Source organism: Budorcas taxicolor, chromosome 14, assembly GCF_023091745.1.
Source record: "Budorcas taxicolor isolate Tak-1 chromosome 14, Takin1.1, whole genome shotgun sequence".
Lineage (NCBI taxonomy): Eukaryota > Metazoa > Chordata > Mammalia > Artiodactyla > Bovidae > Budorcas > Budorcas taxicolor.
The window spans coordinates 39,013,790-39,025,207 of NC_068923.1; the positions used below are offsets into that span (position 1 = coordinate 39,013,790).

Here is an 11,418-nt window from a genome sequence, read left to right on the forward strand (position 1 = left end):
AAATATGTCAGTCCCAATCTCCCAGCTCATCCCACCCATCCCCCAACTTCCCCTCTTGATATCCATATGTTTTTTTTTTTTTTTCCTATTTCTGTGTCTCTATTTCTGCTTTGCAAACCAGACCATCTGTACCATTTTTCTGCCATAAGGGTGGTGTCATCTGCATATCTGAGGTGATTGATATTTCTGCTGGCAATCTTGATTCCAGCTTGTGCTTCATCCAGTCCAGCATTTCTCATGATGTACTCTGCAAATAAGTTAAATAAGCAGGGTGACAATATACAGCCTTGACATACTCCTTTCCCAATTTGGAACCAGTCTGTTGTTCCATGTCCAGTTCTAACTGTTGCTTCCTGACCTGCATACAGATTTCTCAAGAAGGCTGAGTGCTGAAGAATTGTTGCTTTTGAACTGTGGTGTTGGAGAAGACTCTTGAGAGTCCCTTGGACTGCAAGGAAATCCAACCAATCCATTCCGAAGGAGATCAGCCCTGGGATTTCTTTGGAAGGAATGATGCTAAAGCTGAAACTCCAGTATTTTGGCCACCTCATGCGAAGAGTTGACTCACTGGAAAAGACTCTGAGGCTGGGAGGGATTGGGGGCAGGAGGAGAAGGGGACAACAGAGGATGAGATGGCTGGATGGCATCACTGACTCGATGGATGTGAGTCTGAGTGAACTCCAGGAGTTGGTGATGGACAAGGAGGCCTGGTGTGCTGCGATTCATGGGGTCTCAATGAGTCGGACATGACTGAGTGACTGAACTGAACTGAACTGTACCATTTTTCTAGATTCCACATAGATGCATCAATATATGATATGTGTTTTTCTCCTTCTGACTTCACTCTGTATGGCACTCTCTAGGTCCATCCATGCCTCCATAATTTCTCATTTTTCTTGTTGCCTATCCTCAATTTTATTTTATCTTGTCAAGCAGCACTAACTCTCTCTGAGGAAAGCACAACACCAAACTGACATATACCAGCATAGCTGAAAGGAAAACCTTCATGAACCTACGTGGAGAGGCAGAAATTCTGATGAGTAACTAGTTCTTTCAGAAAGACTCACACAGACCTGGGTCCCCCAGACCTCGGAGGAAGAGGTGGATCAAGCCTTGAATACACTGCAGGCCCTTCTCAGGCTCACATTCAGTGCAAATTCCTTCCCAAAACTGAACTGTTATTTTTTTTCTGAGATTTGTTGCTTCTAGGAATGAGATGAGACATTCAAACTCATTTCTCTAGAGGTTCAAACCACATTTGAAACTAGCAGAGAAACAGTGAAAGCCCAATAATTTCACCAGCTGGCTCTCCCACAATAATCTAACATAGTATGGAAGTTGTAATATGTTGTGATTACTTCCTCTCTTTTATTTGTTTGCTTTTCCTCTTCTATTTCTAAGTTATCTTTCTTCATTTTTGTGAACAACAATATAAATATATAATGTCTTCGGGTTGGAAACAAGTCTGTTAGAAGCTGCCAGGTTATTTTTATTTCTGAATATTTTGAATGGGGAAGTTATAACTTTTGTCCTCCCCAGCTACCCCACCATGTAAAAGATAAAGTAAGAGTACCACAGAGCTAGGTACATAATGATTAGAACAATGAGTGATTTTATTGGAATCCTGCATGCTCTGAGTTATTAGGTTGCTGGTTTTCTATAATAGTCAACCCTTTTCAAACTGTGAAATCTGTTCAGTTTCTATTAGAAACATGATGATATTTCAGCTAGAGCTTAATCTTCTACTCAAATTATGTCTCTAGCCCAAAATTCAGTTAAAATGAATACATATTGCATGATTGTTTCATTTCCAATATTCCATATGCTTTTCTAAAATCCATATACACATATACCTGCATTAAAAATTTGTGTGCAGTCCTCATCACAATACAGACACCTTTAGTCTGAGAAATTTTGCATATTCTTTGAAATGGGCAATATGAATTACACAGCAAAGCACAAACACATTTACCGTTTAAGTGCCTTTTTATCCTGTGAGGTATTTTAATGTGTCATGAGTTACAATAATAAGGATTTGTGCATTTTGTGCATAAATTAGATGGATTTTTAACCCATAGTTTTATTTATTTCCATCTAATCCTCTCTGATCTCTATGAAATAGTATAAACTGTAATCCACCCTGTGCTACTTTATTACTGATTGGTCCACATTATACTTCTCAAGCATTTGTCTGCCACGCACTTTGCCAGGTCTTGGTTTGACAGTAGTAACAAATGACATAGGCTGCTGCCCAAGGAATCTATGGCTTATTCAGGCACTGAGATATTGAAGGAAGAAATTTCAATAAGCAAGAAGTAAAAATTTTTCCCATAATAATTTGATTTATCTTTTAAATCCCCATTCTATTAGTTCATAGAAATTTGATCCATTTGACAGCTACTCCCTATGACTCTCCTTGCTTTGCCCTGGATCACATCTGTGTTCTCTGGTTCATACAATACCCGGGGACTGCTGAGCAACTCCAGACTGGGCTGTCCCCTACACACTGCAGCGTAGCCTGAGATGTCATTTTCCCATCAGGTGTTCCTTCCTCCTTCCTTATGTGTCACTCTAACGACCTTGTTCCAGGCACTATGCCCTGTCTGACTCTCTGCTCCTTTACTATCCCCCTCATGATTGTAGTACATCATTGCTCCCATGTCACTCGGTGGAGCTATCAGAGCCTTTTCGTCCTCTGCAGGCTGATCTCTGACACTCGAATCCTCTCATGGGTGAGATGCCCAGGTTGCTCTGCTTTGGCACATCAGACAGGCATTTCTATTCCTCTATTCTCACACCCACATGTAGGAAAACTGACTTTGTCACCTCTATCAGCTCTGACAGACAAGGACTCTCTTCTCTCAGACCCACGTGAAGTGTCTGTTGTCCTTTCTGCTGGTGGGACCTGTAATTCCATTTGCAGGAACACACACCATGCCTGGCTTCCCCTGAAACTCTCCTCCCACGATTCTCCACGGAGATTCTCCAAGGAATCATTTCTGGACAGGAGTTGAGAGCTACCGGAAGCCTTGCTCCAACGCTCCATCTTCTTAGTTCCCCTGTTTCCCAGCTCTTGGAATTCAAAAGCCTTTTCTCTGCTGTAACATCGTTTCCCTGAAACACACTTCTTATTGACAAAAACAGGAAGGACATCACAGACTCTAAGGAAGTATGAGAGAGGAAGGCAGACTTATCAGTTACATCAATGTGTTTACCTAGAAGATGTAATCTAGCAGGATCCATGATTGGGAGAATCACTAGTTTGAACAGACAGTGAAATGACTGAGCAGCCAAAGTCGGAGCTGAGATCTGAATGTTCATAAATGCTAACTGGGCAAAGGGGAAGTCTGTACTAGGCATAGGCACAGTGAAGCTTGGATGCTAAGAGCACAGGGTGTGTGTGTGTGCCTACATGTGCTCAGTCATGTCAGACTCTTTGCTGGACTGTAACCCACCAGGCTCCTCTGTCCACGGGATTTCCCAGGCAAGAATACTGGAGTGGGTTGCCAGTTCCTTCTCCAGGAAAGGACTATGTATGTGGAGAGCACATAGAACATTGTAGAATCTGAAAGAAGTTCAGTATAACTAGAATATAGAGTGTAGTAGAAGGAGGCTAAGAGCATGGGAACCATGGGAGAAAATTTTGCAGGAGGAGAGCTGTGCAGATAAACACAATTCTGCAGACATCAGTTTAGTTCAGTTGCTCAGCTGTGTCCTGTTCTTTACAACTCCATGGACTGCACCATACCAGGCTTCCCTGTCCATCACCAACTCCTGGAGCTTGCTCAGCCTCACGTCCATCGAGTTGGTAATGCCATCCAGCCATCTCACCTTCTGTTGTCCCCTTCTCCTTCCACCTTCAATCTTTCCCAGCATCAGGGCCTTTTCCAATGAGTCAGTTCTTTGCATCAGGTGGCCAAAGTATTGGAGCTTCAGCTTCAGCATCAATCCTTCCAATGAATATTCAGGACTGATTTCCTTTAGGATTGACTGGTTTGATCTCCTTGCTGTCCAAGGGACTGAAGACATCATTGGCTGCTTATCTCAGACATACTTCCTCCTTGTTAAGGAATCCCACGTTTATTCAGCACTACCTGTGCTGTGTCCTAGAGGGTGAGTCATGACGTGAGCCAGTCACACCAATCTCCTGGTTGAAATATCAAGTCTGATTAACTAGCCACACAAGAATGTCAGCAGAAGACTTAAGGCTTTCTCTTTGGTACTAGAGAGGTGTGGAAGGTGAATAGAGAATGTTCTCTCTCTCATACTGCACTTCCTGCTTTTGAACATGGCTGTTCATTGTTTTGATGTCAGGAACTAGAGCATATCAAATGTGAACACAGGGCAACAAAATTCCAGACAGAATACAGGATGCTGATGATGTGAAAAGAAAGAGTTGCGGGTCTTGTTTGAGGCAGAAACTCTAACTGGAACTGCTGACCTTGGGATATTTTAACAATCAGTAAGTATCCTTAATGGCATAGACCATCGAGTCGCAGAGTCAGACATGACTGAGCGACTTTCACTTTCAGTTTTCAGTATTAGTTGAGTATTCAGTGCAACTAAATTCTTGCCAACATGGCAAGATGTTTCAGGATTTAGCATTGAAATCAAGAGTGGGAAGGTGTTTTGCAGACAAATGTGAAGGCCCACGTTAAAGAGAAAGCATATTATGGTCAAAGGGGCAAACTGAAAGCAATTCAGTGTGGTTGGAACTTCAAATGTGTTTTAAGAAATGAGGTTGAGATATAAAGTGAAAGTGAAGTCGCTCAATAGTGTCTGACTCTTTGTGGCCCCATGGACTGTAGCCTACCAGGCTCCTCCGTCCATGGGATTTTCCAGGCAAGAGTACTGGAGTGGGTTGCCATTTCCTTCTCCAGGAGACCTTCCCTACCCAGGGATTGAACCTGGGCCTCCTGCACTATAGGCAGATGCTTTACCCTCTGAGCCACCAGGGAAGTCCTAGGTACAAACTAAACCATGGAAGGCCTTATAATCAACTTAATGACATTTGGCTTTTATCCTAAGGGCAAAAAAGTTATTGACAGCATTAAGAAAGTAAGTTGATCAGATTTACAATTTTAAAATTTATTCTGGATGAACAAAGCTAGGTGTCTAGCAGAGGAGTTGGAGAGTAAGTTCTAGAACAGGAGATGAAATCAGTAAGATCTTGCAGTTGACTAGATTTCCATGGTGAGAAAGAGGAAGGAATACACAATGATGCCAAGCATCTGTCGCTACAACAAGGAGGAGTAACAAGAAACCTGTGAGGAGTGTTGATGTTGATGACAGAGATTTCTTTCAAAAAGTGCTATCTTGACTATTAATGATTATCTTGACTATTAATGATTATCTAAATTTAAATTCTCTTGTAACAGGGTTACGAATCAAATAGATGCATAAAATTCCTTACATGATTACAATTGACCAGAAAACTTTGATCAATTTGAAGAAAACGAATTCCTAAATGTATTTCTTTTCCAACGACCACCTTCTAGCATAAGCTCAACCTTCATCATCAAAATCTAGTATACACTGGGAGGTTAAAACAGAGATCAAAGTGTGCATCAAGGATGTATTTATCAATCATGGTGTTTACAGTTCTAATATAAGATTAATAATCTGGTATCAGTGTTACCAGTGGGTGAGATGATTGGATGGCATCACCAATGCAATGGGCATGAATTTGAGCAAACTCCAGGAAATAGTGGAGGACAGAGGAGCCTGGCTTCAGTCCATGGGGTTGCAGAGTCAGACATGATTTAGTGACTGAACAACAATCAGGGTTAAGACTCTACATCTTAGCTTAGTGTATTCATCAGGATCCCAACAAGAAAAAAATTTTACCTTCAACCTAGGATAATAATTCAAGAAGAGTTCATTTACAAAGGGACTATTTACTAAATGTTGCTGGAGTACAGAAGAGCTACAAAGGATAGTACAGTCACTGAGGGCAAGAAACAGAGTCGGTTATCACCCACAAGCTCAAAGGAACAAGGAAGAGGCAGTTACTAGAACCCACAAGAAGAGAGAAATGCACGCATGTAATACCGTCTTGAGAGAAGCATCTGTTCAGCTTGAGGACATACCCCACAGAAACAACCACACCCACAGTCAACCAGAGGAATAAAGTATTCTGACCTCACTCTGTTCCTTCCCTCCAATTTCTGGCAGCGTCTCCTAATTAGCTGACCTCCACTGGGGGACCTTAGGTAAGCCATAATATAGAGCCATATACTCTTTGATATAATCATGTAGTCAGCCTGCACCCAAACAGTGGTGAAAAGAGGAAAGAGTTACTCTGAAGCAGTAAATAGTACTAATATGTATCCAGCATGAATGGAAGTGGAAATATTATCTGAATCCATCCAAAATGAAGTTCACATGTGAATTTAACAGCTAGGTTTCCAAACACTATGAGATGAAGGGTAAATAGAGACAGAAAAGTTTCAGCTCAAAAGATCTGCCTTGATAAAATAAATGCTCACCAAAGCCTAATTAAGTATTTTTAATTAGTCTTTCCTGCTAAAGATATTAGCCTGTGTTTGTTTTTAGCAGTTAACAGCTTGGTGGGTGGGAGAAGAAAGCTATAAAAGATTAATTATGAATAAAAGTGAGCAAAATTGCAACATTAAACTACATTACCACTTAGCCATTGCTTAAAATTATAACTGTGTTTTCAGTGAATTATACTTTTAACGTTCATGTGGCATGATCATTTCTAATAATGAAAGGGAATAATGGCAATGAAAGATTTCTTAATTTGATTTGGGTTTTGGAAAACATTTTAGATACTTGGACTGAGCGCCACATCTGTTCCCTCAAAAGACTGAAGACCCACTGTGTTGTCTCAAGAATCTATCTTGTGGGTCAGCTAGCACAAGGGTATGAAGTGTTGCCTGAAAAGGAACACATTCTAGAAAAATATAGAGCCAGAGTGATCAACCTTGGTCCAAGAAGAAGTCAGCAATTCTGAAATAGGGCATGGTGTTTGTTCCATACCACTCTCTGATCAAATTTGTAGGGTTTATGTCTGAGTGTAAGGGAATTTAATGAACAGAAAAGGAAAACCTGAAAATCAATTGCTTTCACTAAAATGCACAAGAAAAAATGAGAGAAGGCATCATATTGTAGTGATCAGAAGTGTTTTACTGAAAATGACAGGGACATTGTAAATCTGTAGCAGCAGGAATATCCACGTCAATTCAGTGTATTAACATCCTTGTTAGGCACAGACAGAAGAATTCTTATCATCCAGCTCCTAGTCTTGAGAAAAATGGTGATGGGCCCCAGTAGGTACCATGTGCTCAGCTGTTCCAACTCTTTGCGATTCTTTGGACTGTATGTAGCCCGCCAGGCTCCTCTGTCCATGGGATTCTCCAGGCAAGAATACTGGAGTGGGGTGCCATTTCCTACTCTAAGAGATCTTCCCAGTCCAGGGATCAAACTCGTGTCTCTTGCGTCTCCTGCTTTGGCAGGCAGATTCTTTACCACCAATGCCACCTGGGAAGCCTAGAATAGGTGCCATACTGGTGTCCTTGGTAGGTCTTAGCAATACAGAAGTGTCTTTGTCCCTCAGCAGTGGCAGAAGACCTTTTCACAGTAAGGTTGGAAGAGGAGACAATTTGAATATAGGAGGTCATGTTAGAATTCAAATAGAATAAGTAAAAGCAAGGCCAGAGAAGTATGTAACTTGTTCTACTAAAAAATTTATACAGGTGAAAAATTTATGCAGGTGAGAAGGAAACAAAGATTAAAGGCACACACAGTTGAATAAGGAATTTAGGAACTGAGAATTTACAGCACAGCATAGATTAATCAATTAGCCTCCTTGTAACACTGCAGAAATCTTGTACATTGGTCACTTTATCCTTTAATAAACTCTTGGCTGATTTTGCAATATGCCATTTAATATTACAGTTAACTCATCCCCTTAAATTTCAATATTTGTGTTCTATATGCTTCAGGTTAGGGAGAGTAACCTGAGGGTTAAATGTTATACTGTAACTTTGCTATGAGTCTATAATCTCTTGATTATTTGTACACAAAAATCAGCAGCAGCACTCGTAACTTAACAAACCACATATGAGATATATCATTAATGTTAATTATTCATTCAACTAAGCCTCCCATTTGGAGCTAATGGTAAAGAACCCATCTATCAATGCAGGAGACATAAGAGATGCAGATTTGATCCCTGGGTCAGGAAGATCCCAGGGGGAGGAAATGGCACCCTACTCCAGTATTCTTGCCTGGAGAATTCCATGAACAGAAAAGCCTAGCATGCTATAGTCCATAAGGTTGCACATAGTCAGGCACAACTGAAGCACCTTAGTACAGTCATTCAGTAACTTAAAACATTTCTTAAGAGTCTGCTGTGTAAAAGAAATATTAGCTATTTTTTTGGGGTTATTAATATGAAATTTGTTTATGTGTTCAGTAACTGATAAGTGAAAGAGAAGTAAGAGAAAAGAGAAGAAGGGAGCCCAGTATTTTCTATATAGAGATGTAAACGTCTGCTATGGATAAAGAACAATGGATAGTATAATTAAATACATTAGTTATAATTTGGATTTTTAAACTATCTCAAATAGTGCTTAAACGTCATTGATTTTTATTTTGAATTTTTTTCTTAAATTGATGTCTAAAGTAGATGTTGACTGAGAGAATACATTTGAAATGCTTTTTTTAAAAAAATGGCTTCCCTGGTGGCTCAGACGGTAAAAGCGTATGCCTGCAATGCTGGAGATCCGGGTTCGATTCCTGGGTAGGGAAGATCCCCTGGAGAAGGAAATGGCAATCCACTCCAGCGCTCTTGCCTGGAAAATCCCATGGACGGAGGAGCTTGATAGGCTACAGTCCATGGGGTAGCAAAGAGTCGGACATGACTGAGCGACTTCACTTCACTTATGTTAAAAATAAATTAGCTCTCTCCAGCAACGTAAAGATATTGGTTTACCTACCTCTTAACACATTACAGATATTTTAATACTTTTTCATTATGCAATAAGTGTCACCTCTAGGGAAAACTGCATAAACTGAAGCTACTAACATTTTACCTGTGGTCATATTTCTACCAAGTCATTTTTCTTATGTAAGTCCTATGGTTTCCATTTTAGAAATTTGTAACATAGAGTGATGAGAAAAATAATCACAGCTATAAGAATACACAGGAGAATTGTACAAAAAAAGATCTTCATGACCCAGATAATCATGATGGTGTGATCACTCACTTAGAGCCAGATATCCTGGAATGTGAAGTCAAGCGGGCCTTAGAAAGCATCACTACAAACAAAGCTAGTGGCGGTGATGGAATTCCAGTTGAGCTATTTCAAATCCTGAAAGATGATGCTATGAAAGTGCTGCACTTCCAGCAAATTTGGAAAACTCAGCAGTGGCCACAGGACTGGAAAAGGTCAGTTTTCATTCCAATCCCAAAGAAAGGCAATGCCAAAGAATGCTCAAACTACTGCATAATTGCACTCATCTCACACGCTAGTAAAGTAATGCTCAAAATTCTCCAAGCCAGGGTTCAGCAATACATGAACCGTGAACTTCCTGATGTTCAAGCTGGTTTTAGAAAAGGCAGAGGAACCAGAGATCAAATTGCCAACATCCACTGGATCATCGAAAAAGCAAGAGAGTTCCAGAAAAACATCTATTTCTGCTTTATTGACTATGCCAAAGCCTCTGAGGATGTGGATCACAATAAACAGTGGAAAATTCTGAAAGAGATGGGAATACCAGACCTCCTGACCTGCCTCTTGAGAAACCTATATGCAGGTCAGGAAGCAACAGTTAGAACTGAACATGGAACAACAGACTGGTTCCAAATAAGAAAAGGAGTACGTCAAGGCTGTATATTGTCACCCTGCTGATTTAACGTCTATGCAGAGTACATCATGAGAAATGCTGGGCTGAAAGAAACACAAGCTGGAATCAAGATTGCCCAGAGAAATATCAATAACCTCAGACATGCAGATGACACCACCCTTATGGCAGAAAGTGAAGAGGAACTAAAAAGTCTCCTGATGAAAGTGGAAGAGAAGAGTGAAAAGCTGGTTTAAAGCTCAACATTCAGAAAACGAAGATCATGGCATCTGGTCACATCTCTTCATGGGAAATAGATGTGGAAACAGTGTCAGACTTTATTTTGGGGGGCTCCAAAATCACTTCAGATGATGATTGCAGCCATGAAATTAAAAGACGCTTACTCCTTGGAAGGAAAGTTATGACCAACCTAGATAGCATATTGAAAAGCAGACATTACTTTGCCAACAAAGGTCCATCTAGTCAAGGCTATGGTATTTCCAGTGGTCATGTATGGATGTGAGAGTTGGACTGTGAAGAAAGCTGAGCGCCGAAGAGTTGATGCTTTTGAACTGTGGTGTTGGAGAAGACTTTTAAGAGTCCCCTGGATTGCAAGGAGATCCAACCAGTCCATCCTAAAGGAGACCAGTCCTGGGTGTTCACTGGAAGGACTGTCGTTGAAGCTGAAACTCTAATACTTTGGCCACCTCATGCGAAGAGTTGACTCATTGGAAAAGACCCTGAGGCTGGGAGGGATTAGGGGCAGGAGGAGAAAGGGACGACAGAGGATGAGATGGCTGGATGGCATCACCGACTCGATGCACATGAGTTTGGGTGAACTCCGGGAGTTGGTGATGGACAGGTAGGCCTGGCGTGCTGCGATTCATGGGGTCGCAAAGAGTCGGACATGACTGAGCGACTGAACTGAACTGATAAGACTTTATTTCTATATACCATGTTTACACTCAGATTCTAACATCAAAAACAATTTGTTAGAACAATTCCAGATAACAGCATTTAGCTTAAGCCATATATGCAAAAATTGAGTATTTATAGTCATATTTTATTCACCCTTACATGTGTTTTTCTCTCCAAATATTTTAAGTGTTAGAGAGGGAAAGGATTTATGTAATGAGGATGGTATGTAGTATGATGATATTATAAACAAGTGCATATTCATGTTCCTGGATATGGTATAAAATCTAATTTTTAATGAGATGATTTAAAATAAGTCTTATTATGAAATTGTGCAATGTTTATCATTCCTAAGAAATGGGCAATAAGCTTACTGATTAAGAGTTTAAGCTTTCAATTTTTCTCAACTTTACCAAGGACATTTTTAAACCCCAAATGTTTCAGTATGTTATTGATTAACTAGCTCTAAACAGTCAACTTTTTATTCATTAAATGACCTAGCGGAAAAAAGTTGTTTCTATTCCCTACAATGTTAATTTAACATGTAAACATTACGACTTGCTGGCAATATTATAGCAAAGCAAACTCTCATCTGATTCGTTAATTAGCAAATCACTAGTTAATCATTATATTTATTATATATGTACTATGTCTTGCCACTGAGACTATCTTCTGCAATGTGCTGTGCTTAGT

The 11,418-nt window shown here is 40.3% G+C and overlaps 1 non-coding gene across 1 annotated transcript; it reads right to left on the bottom strand.

Moving 5' to 3' along the window:
* Positions 1-4,886: 4,886 nt before the first annotated feature.
* On the bottom strand, positions 4,887-4,958 carry TRNAY-AUA (transfer RNA tyrosine (anticodon AUA)). The gene has a single exon. It is a non-coding gene; the product is annotated as a tRNA-Tyr (tRNA).
* Between the last annotated feature and the right edge of the window lie 6,460 nt (positions 4,959-11,418).